The 11664-nt window shown below is 49.3% G+C and overlaps 2 long non-coding RNA genes across 2 annotated transcripts; one reads left to right on the top strand and one right to left on the bottom strand.

The window, feature by feature from the left end:
• Positions 1–363: 363 nt before the first annotated feature.
• Positions 364–7984, bottom strand: LOC138415457 (uncharacterized). The gene is made up of 2 exons (XR_011247260.1): positions 7588–7984; positions 364–4648 (listed from the first exon to the last, which is right to left on the bottom strand). It is a non-coding gene; the product is annotated as an uncharacterized lncRNA (long non-coding RNA).
• On the top strand, positions 6603–11298 carry LOC138415456 (uncharacterized). The gene is made up of 3 exons (XR_011247259.1): positions 6603–7575; positions 8400–8565; positions 10644–11298. It is a non-coding gene; the product is annotated as an uncharacterized lncRNA (long non-coding RNA).
• Positions 11299–11664: the final 366 nt, after the last annotated feature.

The raw sequence follows: 11664 nt of genomic DNA, 5'->3' as shown, positions 1-11664 counted from the left end.
TGAGTTTGAGTAAGATCCAGGAGTTGTGATGGACAGGGAGGCCTGGTGTGCTGCAGTCGCAAAAAGTCGGACACGACTGAGCAACTGAACTGGACTGGACTGAACACCATACACCAGAATAAACTCCAAATAGTGTAAAGATCTAAACGATAGCATTAGATGCTGCTGCTGCTAAGTCGCTTCAGTCGTGTCAGACTCTGTGCGACCCTATAGACGGCAGCCCACCCACCTGGCTCCCCCGTCCCTGATACTATTAGAGTTTTCAGGAAAATATAGACTGAACATGCTTTGGTGAATTTCAAGAGAAAAAAAGCAGATTGGTAGTTACCAGTGACAAGAACAAGGAGAGAATGAAAATAACTGTTTAATGTATATATGAGGTTTTATTTTGGGGTGATAAAATGTTATGGAACTAGACTGATGTGATGTTTGTACAACATTGTGAATGTATTATTTTCCACTGAATTTTTTACTTTAAAATGGTTAATTTTATGTGAATTTCACCTTAGGTGTTTTGGGTTTCTTTTTAAATAAGAAGATAGGATCACAACTCCTGTGAACACAAAATACACACATCCAGGACAGGTATTATTTGCATCACTAGTGGGCAGAAATATGAATTAATCTCTGCACCAACCGAATTTCAAAATAGCACAAAATCAGAATCAGTACTGCCCAGAAAGAAACCTCAGCAATCTCTTTCACCTATTTTCAAGTTTAAATACTTTTCCTATGCTTAAAAGTTGTTTAAATGGTACATTTTATGTTATTATATTTTACTGTAATGAGAAATAATACATACACACATACATACAATATTTTCTCTGATACTGTATATAGCCCAGGAGAAGAAGGGCTAATCATGTGGGTAACAGGTAAAGTCTCATTAACGATGAGCAAATGGTCCTTCTGGTGTCATGCTCCAGTATTGCAATGGAGACAGTGAGCAGCGACAGGGTCGATACTGCATCTCCCTCCTGGTAGTGCCTTCTCCTCCTTTTGAGCCTCCCTGCCCTGGTCCCTCACTCCCACCCACTGAAATCCTATTTCCTAACACACTGGTAGCACAAAGCTTCTGCTTCAGGCTGTGTTTTCTAGAAAACCCAGGCTAAGACAACTGATACTTTCCACATGATTACACTCATTTTAAGCCATTAGTAAATCTTCCTAGTGATCAACATATTTTATTTTTAATAAAATAGTGAATTCTTGGGATTGTAAAGGATGGTAAATAGCAAATGCAGACCCCTCCCTACTCTTTAGGACCTGAGAGGTATGAGGATGAGGGGGTCTTCCCAGGTGGCGCTAGTGGTAAAGAATCCGCCCACCAATGTATGAGACACAAGAGACAGGCTCCATCACTGGGTCCAGAAGATCTCCTAGAGCAGGAAACGGCACCCCACTCCAGTGTTCTTGCCTGGAAAATTCCAGGGGCAGAGGAGTCAAAGAGTCAGACGTGACTGAGCAACTGAACAAGAGGAGGAAGGGTCTAGGCAGAGGCGAAGACGTGGACACAAACATTTCCTCTAGTCTTGTTCACTGTGCCTGCTTCTCCCCTTTTCTCTCATGTGCCCTGTGACCTGTCCTTCATCTCTGCCAATTTTGAAGAGGCCTTTTGGAGGATATCCGTGCCCTCTAGCGTGTCATATCCAATGGCCAGGTGTCCTGCTCCCATCTTACTTGGTTTCTCAGGAGCATTTAGCTCAGCTGCCTTGTTGAAGCCTCTTCTTGGCTTCTCCGCCAGAGTCACCATCACACTCTGCCTCAGGGGCTGTTTCTCCAGCAACGTCATCAGACCAGTGGCTCTGAGTGGAGGGCCTGGGTTTCTCCGCAGCCGTCTCCACTTCTCCACCCAGACTCTCTCCCTAGAGGCTCTCATCCAATCCCTTGGCACTAGACACACGTCTAGGTTGATGACTTTCAAGTCACTATCTTCTACCTTGCTTCGAGGTTGTTCAAGGTTCTCTCTTGAACCTCAGACTCCAGGCATCAACTCATTTCTACTTGAATATCTAGTTGGATATTTTCAACTGTCAACTCATTCCTCCTTGCACATCTCTAACATGTTGACTCCTCTTGGGTCAGCATCTCTCACATGCTAATGTCTCTCGTCTGAGACTGTTCCCCAGATCGTGGCCCAGCTGGCTCTCCTTGGGCTCTTTCTTCCCACTTGGGTCTCTGTCAAATGCCATGTCTCAAAGGACTTCCCTGGCCTCTCCGGTTAAGGTGGTCCTGAGAGCCTCTCTGTCCCACTTCCTAGATTCATTCCAGTCATGTCGTCTGCCACCGTCTGAAATGACTGCATGCCTCCTTCTTTATCTGAGCACCAACTGTCCCGTCCTCTGTCCTTACTGCTGCTGCTCCCTACTGTGTCCCTGGAGTTCTGTTCTGGAAACACAATCGGATCTTTATTCTTTGGATACAAAATACATACTTGTGGAATTAATGGGTATGTGTGGTAGCATTCTGAGTTGGTTACTTCCCTTTGGCAGGCTGTCTTAAATGACTTGAAACAAAGGAGATCAGAGGGTGGTTCGCAATCTTTGGAAATAACTGTCTTTTCTGCTAGAAAAATTTCTGCCAAAGAAAAATTTCCCTGGCCTTCATTTCTTTACAATTATTATAATTTGGTCCAATGACCTAGAGTCACAGGTTGCTTACTGGACTGTGGGAAGTAAAAATCAGTTTGTGCCTCCCTCCATGTCTGATGGGTATGGAGAATGTCAGAGTTTCGAGGGGGGACCCGAGACACAGATGAGGGAATATTGGTAAGCCCAGAGGACAGGAGGGTCCTGAGAACCCTAAGTCTCACTGCTGGTTGGCTCAACAGAGGAGTTAACATGTGGTCCTGTGCCCAAAACTTGGACAGGATCCCAATTTCAGACTCAACAGCTCAGCACCCCCAAGTAAGTCGGGTTACCTCTCCTTACTCCAGTTTCCTCATTTCTATGGGGATGATGATGATGATCAAAATAAAAGTGCCTCTGTCTAGGTTTTATGTAAGAATTCAATAAAATAACCTATCCCAGTAAAATAATGCTTGATACAGTTACCAAGCTGACTTTCTAGCTAGTTTGCTAAAAGGTGCCAAACTTGAAGTGTCACAGAGCAAGCAGACTAATGGTTCTTTCATGGGGATGTTTAATTGCGCCTTTATCTAACATGTAGTTAAATGCCCCTCCCATCTTGTTTCTCTGCTTCCCATCTCCTTCCTCTATTCCTCAGCAGTATAGGGAGGAAAAGGAAGAAAAGAGAGAAATCAATATTCTCTCCAATAGTTAATTTTTTAAGTTTTTATTTATTTTCTAAGGAACTCTTAAAACATGACTTGGGCTTCCTAGGCGGAGCTAGTGGTAAAGAATCTGCTTACCAATGCAGAAAATGCATACGTGGGTTTGATCCCTGGGTCGGGAAGATCCCCTAGAGGAGGGCATGGCAACCCACTCCAGCATTCCTGCCTGGAAAATCCATGGATAGAGGAGTCTGGCAGTCTACAGTCCATAGGGTCACAAAGAGTCAGACACGACTGAGGGGACTTAGTACCCACGCACACAAGACATGACTTCCTGGAGAAGCCGGCCTGGCCCTAAGGAGCCACTAGAGGGCAGCTCTGCGCTCTGGTCCCAGCTAGCTCTCCTATCACCTTCGCTGTAAGAAAGATCAAATCCTTTCTCCCAAAGAAAAGGGCTTCCCACGTGACACAGTGGTCAAGGATCCCTGCCACTGCAGGAGATGCAAGAGACGTGGGTTCAATCCCTGGGTTGGGAAGATCCCCTGGAATAGACAGTGGCAACCCACACCAGTATTCTTGCCTGGAAAATCTCATGGACAGAGAAGTCTGGCAGGCTACAGTCCATGGAGTCATGAAGAGTCGAAGAGCCCTATACGACTGAGGGACTGAGCAAAAAGGCTAGGAAAAGCGGGTCGGCACTGAGCAAGCTCTCTGATCCCTCTCACAGCTACAGGAACCCGCTGTTTTCTCCTTCTGTAGTCTCAGGGGCCCAGCGCAGAGGGGTTGAGTCGCCCAGAGCTTTGGGACCAGTCCCTTTTGTTAGGGCAGCCCCAGGAATGAAGCAGGGTCCCCAGAGAGGCAGGGCTGGGCCCTGGGGAATTTCCCTTTGTGACCTGGAGGGACAACAGGAGGGAACCAGGTGGAGAACAGGAGGAAAGGAAGCAGAAGGACAGACCCACAAGGTCGGCTCAGCTTCAAGGTGGGCCCCAGACCAGGTTTGGGGTGGATGTCCCCATTCCCAGCAGGAAATCAAAGGGCTCAACTCGCTGTCTGGATATCTCATGGACAGTGGACAGAAGGGTGCTGCTTCCACAGTTCGTTTATCAGCCCCTCCACCTCAATAGACAACCTCTTGCCCACCCAATGTGTGTGTATGTACGTGTGTGCACACGTGTATATGTTGCCCCAAGATGAAGTCCAGAGGCCCCTGGGCCCAGTGAGGACTGTGGGACTATGTACTAGTTTGCTCAGGGTGCAATCAGAAAATACCAAACTCAGTGGTTCCAACAGAAATCCATCTTCTCACAGGTCTGGAGACTGGAAGTCCAAAGTCATGGTGACTGCAGGGTCAGTTTCCTCTGAGGCGTCTTGCTGCCGCTTCACACAGTTATGCCTCTGACCCAGGAGGCCCTCGCTCTGTTTGAAAGACACCAGGCATGTTGGGTTAGGACCTCATTTAAACTAACTACCTCTCAAAAAAAAAAAAAAAAAGAAAAGAAAAAAAATAAACTAACTACCTCTTTACCGACTTCATCTCCAAATAGGCTACATTCTGAGGTACTAGGGGTTGGGCTTCACTGAACCTGAGAACACGATTCAGCCCGTGTGACTCAGGGGCTCACTTCTCTTCAATGTCAACAACAGCTTAAAGGTCCACCAGAAAGTTCACATCCTCTGACTGAGATGACAGAGGCAAGGAGGGGAGGCGAGGGTGGGGAACTCTGATGAGGATAAGGATGACTTCAGCTGGCGGGAAGGCTGAAAGGGATTGTGATGCTGCTAGTTGGGGGAGGGGCAGAGGATGCTGTGAATTGTGCCAACTTCGTGTGGTCAGTGCCCTGCTGTTGATGGGCAGAGGTGGGGCTGTCCTTCCTGCACTGTGACAAGAGTCAGGCCCTGCAGAGAGACCCAGGACATGACGCAAAAAGGCGCCTCCTGCAGTGGCTACCTGGTCCCTTGAGGGGGATTCTGATGCGCTTCTTAGTCTTATCTTCCCAGGATGAAGCCCTGTGTCTCAGGGGAAGGACAGAAAGCAAAAAACATACTCAGGGTCCCATTCAGGCCAAGGGGGCTCACCAGAAGCCCAGGAAGAATGTTAAAGGGCCCATACCTGATAGGCAGGGGTGGGGGAAAACCAGGACCTTCCTTGACATTTAAGCCCTCCTCCTGCCCTCTTTCCTTCATTCCCATTCCTGGAGTAACACCTTGAGAGATCATAGCCGGAGACACGATGATCTGAAGATGCCCCCTCCTCCCATCTGCAGTAGTGTGTGTGTGTGTGTGTGTGTGTGCACGTGCGTGCCTGTGCACATGCACGTGTGCAATTGCACGCCTATATGTGTGAGATCAGGCCATCGAGACGGCTGTTTTCCTGCTCTCTGTCCATTCCTGCTCGACCATTCCCTGGCTATTGTGTGCCCTACTCACCTGGCTGGCTGCCCCTCTTAATTGAAGAGCCTAATCAACAAATGGCTACATCTTTGCCCCTGCTGCAGCTAGTGACCATCCAGATCTTCAGATCAGAACCACCTGCACCGTGGCAGCCCATCAGAGGGCCAATGGGGCGGGGCGGGGGGCCGCCTTTGCTGTTTTCTCTGGTAACTGCTGTGCCCACTTGACATCAGTCTCCACTTTACCTGGTCACTGCCCTCTCTCCCAAGCAGCAAAGGCTGCTCCCATGTCCCACCTGCTGTCTGCAGCCCATGTAGGGTGTTCTCCAGGACCCTTGAGTAAGATCCGTTAAACCACTGATATCTCTGTCACTGACTGCAGGCTCTTTGAGTCTGGGCAAGTATTGGGCATGCAGGCCTTCAGGGGACAGCAGCCCGTGGGTGTGTGTGCGTGTCACCCCTGGAGGTGCTGCCCCTGTGGCAGAGGCAGCTCACTCTCCCCACACACTTTTCTGCTGGGCTTCAGTCTCACCAGCATCTCCTCGCGGTGTTCTCTGCTGTTAGACCATCCTCCAGAGCAACTGGAACTCTGTGTCACATTCTGGGGTTCCCTCCAGCCCGCCCACGGACCCCCACCATGAGGCGAGAGTTCTGAGGAAGCAACTGGAAACTAACTTGTGAAGAGGCCAGGACTCCTCTGTCCAGCATAGTGCTTACTGTAAGGCGGCCCCGGGGGCCAAGATGGGCCGCCCCTCCTCTCCCGCCCCCGTCGGGGGGAAGTCCCTAAGGGCAGGCGCCTCCCAGATCCCGGGGACCAATGACAGCACAGTTCACCAGCTCCAGCCGCCCCACTCCAGCCACGTAGAAGGACTTGTCAGCCCGCGACGCCTCGGCCTGGCGACCTATCCGAACCCCCGTCCATCTAGCCTGACCATCCCTCGCAACTAACGTATAAAAACCACCCCCAACACCGTCTGGGCGCAGACTTCCTCGACCTGCCTTGTTCGGTCCGGGAACCCCGCCTGGGAGCACTTCGCCATGAAAAAGCCTGTTAGACACTGTTTTGGTGTCCTGGTCGTCTTTACCTAACATTTACGTGAAGAAAATTCAATATTTAGGCAATTAGGGACCACAGAGAAATGTCTAATGATAGATGCTGACGTCCCTGGCGGTCCAGGGCTTGAGACTTCGCCGTCCCATGCAGGGGATGTGGGTTCCGTCCCTGGTCAAGGAGCTAAAAACCCACATGCCTTGGAACCAAAAAGCCAAAACATAAAACAGAAACAATCTGGTAACAAATTCTATAAAAACTTTAAAAATGGTCCAAAAGTTTTTTGTTGAAAGTCTTAATAATAATATAAAAAGCCAAGAAACGGATTTCTGTGGAACCTAGAGATGACTGTACTAGCCCCAGCTCTGCCCTGTTTCTTGGGATGAGCTCCGTTTTTCCTAAGGAACTTGCCGAGTGTCTCCCAAGGACAAGCTGTCTTGGGCGTTTTCCACAGCGCTGGCTGGCCTGAGCAACACGGTCCACACTCGGCGAGGCGGCAGCAGGGACGGTTTAAGCGGAAGCAGAAAACGGAGGCCCCACCCCAGCCGCAACGTGGGCCACAGGCGGAAGCGCCCAGACGGGGTCTGAGGAGGGGCGCCGGGAGGGCGTCTGTGGAAAGGCCCCGGAGTCCCGCGCGGGCGTTCTTCTGAGGAAAACCCATCTGCAGGATCTCGCTGTATGGGCGCGCGCTCAGGGAAAGCAGAGGGCCTGCGGGAGAAGCCGTGAGTGAGGCCGCAAAGCCTTCCCGGCGGTGCCCTCCCGCTCGGCCGCCGCTTTCTCCCCGCCAGACACGCCCGGCCGGCCCGCCCGCCGAGGGCTGGGGTCCGGACGCGCCCGCGAGTGCTGAACCCGCCCTGTGGTTGGAGGAGACGTTAACAGCACAGAAGACGACGTGAAGGGAGGTAAGCAATTACCTGTCGTCCGTCTGCGCAGGCTCCGGGAGACGGTGACGGGCAGGGAGGCCTGGCGTGCTGCGGCCCCGGCGTCGCCAGGCCGGGGACTGAGCGCCTGGACGCCGGCGGAGCCAACCGGCCGGAGAACGGCTCTGACACGACTGTCGTGCGTTTCTCCCCGGCCTTGTCCGTCAACGCACGGTTACCTTGACCTCTCCTTCCACATACACCACGAGCCTTTTCCACAGGCGGCGCCCTTTTGAGAGACCCCGCAGACGCTGGGGAGCCTACCGCGCAGAGCCTGCGGGCCGGCTGCCCCTTTCCTCCCCCGAGGGAGCGCGCGGTGCGGACGACGCGCAGGCCTGGACCGCACCCGCCGGGCGCGCCCGACGCGTCGCCGCTCAGGCCAAGTTTCCTCCCCTGGGACCTTCTGAAGCTTTCACAGCTTCAGTATCAACGACACTTTTGTCTGTGCCCCTAGGGGGGGAGGGCTGGGCAGTCTGTTTTTTGTGTCCCTGATGGATCCAGCCCAAGGTCGATGGACCCCTGGACTTGATCAGTTTCTCCTGATGACCCCGCTCCAAGCACAGCGCTGAAGCCAAGGAAATCAAAATCCCTGCCTGTGCAGCCAAAATGGACAGGCTGTTTCCTAACCCTCCGTGTGTTGTGTGTGTGTGTGTGTGCGTGCGCGCCTGCGTGTGTGTGCATGTGTGGGTGCGTGCCTATGTGTGTGTGCATGCCTGCGTGTGTGTGCGGCCGCAAACTGTGATTTTTATATCTGTCGTAATATGAAGCTGTTTAATGCAGTTTTCCCCCTGCTTTCGTTCAAATAGATGATCTACTCTTCCCCAGCTGACTCAGTTGTGAAGAATAAGTGACGGGGAATGGAAATTTTTGCAAATGAATCCAACCAACGACTGAGCCAAGGCTTTGCTGGTGATGAGAATAATGTGTTTCAGTAGATGTATAGGTGCTCCCTCACGTGTGACTATATTACAGGTAATTTGTTTCTTGTAATAAAATGCCAGTGTTTGTGAATAGCTTATTTTTTACTTGTGATAAAAGACTTGCCATCCTAACCAAGTGCACAATTCTAGGCATTAAGTCCATTCACAGTGTTGTGCAACCATCACCACATATCCATCTCCAGAATTTTTTCATTTTTCCCGATTGAAATTCTATATCAAATAAGGTATAACTCCCCCTTACCCCTTACCCCTTACCCCAGCCTCCAGCAACCATTCTTCTACTTTCTGGAAAATGACTCATTTTCACATCAGTTAGAGTATATTCTAGAGTATCCTTATATCATCACTCACATTCATTCCCTCGTGTATTCATTTTACAAATATCTGCTGAATGCCTGTACTGGAAAATAGAACAAAACACCTGCCCATGTGAAGCTTACATTCTTAAATGGCAGACTGATCTAAAAAATAAAAGTAAGTGTAGGATGGTAATAAATGCTATGTAAGGAAACAGTTACCAGGTGGTGCAAGAGGGTTTCTCAATGGATATGAAATTGTTGTTGGAGCCTTAAGTGAAGTGAGAGGGAGTCAAGCAAGGACCTAATGGAGGAGAATGTCGGGGAGGTTCTGGGAGGGGAGGAGGCCTAGAAGGAACGGATGCATCAACCCTGAGGAGGTGTTATCAATTACAGGATTTTCACTCCAGGTAGTAAACCCAATCAAGAAGGGTTTATGGGAATTCCAGTGGTCAGGATTCCGCACTTCCACTTCTGGGTTTGATCCCTGGTCTTCCCTGCAGAAGGAAACGGCAACCCACTCCAGTACTCTTGCCTAGAAAATCCCATGGACGGAGGAGCCTGGTATCCATGGGGTCGCAAAGAGTTGGGCACGACTGAGCGACTTCACTTTCACTTCACAGGGAACTAAGATCCTGCAAGTCCCTGGTACAGCCAAAAAGAACTGCTTAGACCACCACTGCTCAAAATGAGATTGGGGGAATTCCCAAGGATTCCTACAACACTTTTAAGGCATCCATGAAGCTAAAGCATTTTTACAGTAAGACTGAGACCCCTTCATTCTTCCAGCGGCTATGTGATATGTGCCAGCACAGAGATCAAGTGCGGGGCGGTTATTGTTAGAGTCCAGCCATCTCCTGTTCCCTCAGATGTTAAAGGGGTTTGCAGAATGGTAGAATAACCACTCTTCTTACTAGTTCTTTTTCTTTTAGAAAATATCATCATGTTTTCATAAATCCATGTTGTTTATATGAACATCAAATGAGTTTATCTTTGCCTATAAATATACAAACTTTGTCTCAGTTTCTAATATGGTAAATGCTGATCCATAGCACACTCAGACAGAAGCTCTTTGGGGTCCTTGGTAATTTTCAAGACCCGAAAGGGGCCCTGAAACCACTAGCATAGCCAATAAGGATATTTATTATTTCACATGATCAGAGGTTCAAAGGGTCAGTGGTGGGCCCTGGGGTAGAGGCAATGGTTCAACTACAACTCTGAGAACAATGGTGCTTTCCAATTTCTGACTTTCCGTTTGTCTACTCTCAGCTTCTCAGCAGTATCCCTTCCTTATGGTCAAAAGACAAAGTTGAGCATTTATAAACACTGCAGGTACTCACACATCTAGCCAAGAAAGGAATTTCCTCTCTTGAATCTGCAGGAGGGGAAAAATTGTGCCTAAATGCTTTCCCACAGAAACTGTTGGCCAGGATCAGGCCACATGCCCATCCATACTCCAGCCCTACAGAGTCTGAGAGGCGAGCCTTGGCATTTTTAGCTTCTATGACAAGAAAGGTGGTGGGGGAGGGTACTGTGGGACTGGGCCATTGGAACAGTTTGGCCTGTTGGAGAAGCGGCAAACCATCAGACCGGGAGCATGGGAATACTGTTGGCGACACACGCAAAGAAAAGTGGGGAGAAGGGTAAGATCTACTACTCTAGCTTAGAAAATGTTATTATACCTGGGTCTAAAGTTGACATGCATCTTAGGTACTTTGTAACAAGGTTCAGTCAACAGCAAGAATGAGGTCCATCTGATTTGCTGGATGAAAATTTGATACGAAGTTTGAATCCATTATCCTAAATTCCTCAGGGGCTTCCCAGGTGTCTCAGTGGTTAAAAACAACAACAACAACAACAACAAACCCACCTGCAATGCAGTAGATGCGGGTTCAATCCCTGGATCAGGAAGATCCCCTGGAGGAAGAAATGGCAATCCACTCCAATATTCTTGCTGGAGAATCCCATGAACAGAGGAGCATGGTTGGCCCCAGTCTATGGGGTCACAAAGAGACAGACATCACTTACATGTGGAATCTAAAGTATACAACAGACTAGTGAATATAACAGTGTTAGGGGAAGCACACCGATTGAAACCGCCCACCCTGGCCAGGCACCATAGTAATCATTTGCATGAGCTGTTTCACAACAGGAGGTCCTGGTAAAGAACACGGAACTGATAAGCCCCCACCAACCAGAAGAGTTCAGGAAAGGTCAAAAGGAGACACCTCATGTCCGACCACCTCCCAGAATCCTTCTCTCTGGCATCCATCTTGGCTGAACAAGGTGTGCACCACCAGGAAGGACCGGCTAGTCAGAATGATTGGCTAACGACAACCCGGAAACTAATCCTATCACCATAAAGCCTGAGACTGCAAGCCATGTGACAGAGCTGTTCGCCTGGGTTCCCTTACCCTCCTGTTCTCCCCTGGGGGCCCTTTCCAATAAAATCTCTTGCTTTGTCAGCACATGTGTCTCCTCGGACAATTCATTTTCGAGTGTTAAACAAGAGGCCGGTTTCAGGGCCTGGAAGGGGTCCTCCTTCCTGCAACAATAACAACCACCGAAAAAACAGACTCACAGATATACAGAACAAACTAGCAGTTACCAGTGGGGAGGGGCAAGGTAGGACAAAGGGATTAAGAGATACAAACTATGTATAAGATAAATAAGCTATAAGGATATATCATACAGCACAGGGAATATAGATAAAATTTTATGAAATAACTGTAAAGGGAATGTAATGCTTGGAGCTGTGAAGCACTATGTTGTACACCTGAAACTTACAGAATATTGTACTATGTTGTTGTTCAGTCTCCAAGTCATCTCTGACT

Source organism: Ovis canadensis, chromosome 11, assembly GCF_042477335.2.
Source record: "Ovis canadensis isolate MfBH-ARS-UI-01 breed Bighorn chromosome 11, ARS-UI_OviCan_v2, whole genome shotgun sequence".
NCBI lineage: Eukaryota > Metazoa > Chordata > Mammalia > Artiodactyla > Bovidae > Ovis > Ovis canadensis.
Note: the sequence above shows the minus strand (reverse complement) of the source record. Positions and strands in the feature narration are given on the sequence as shown.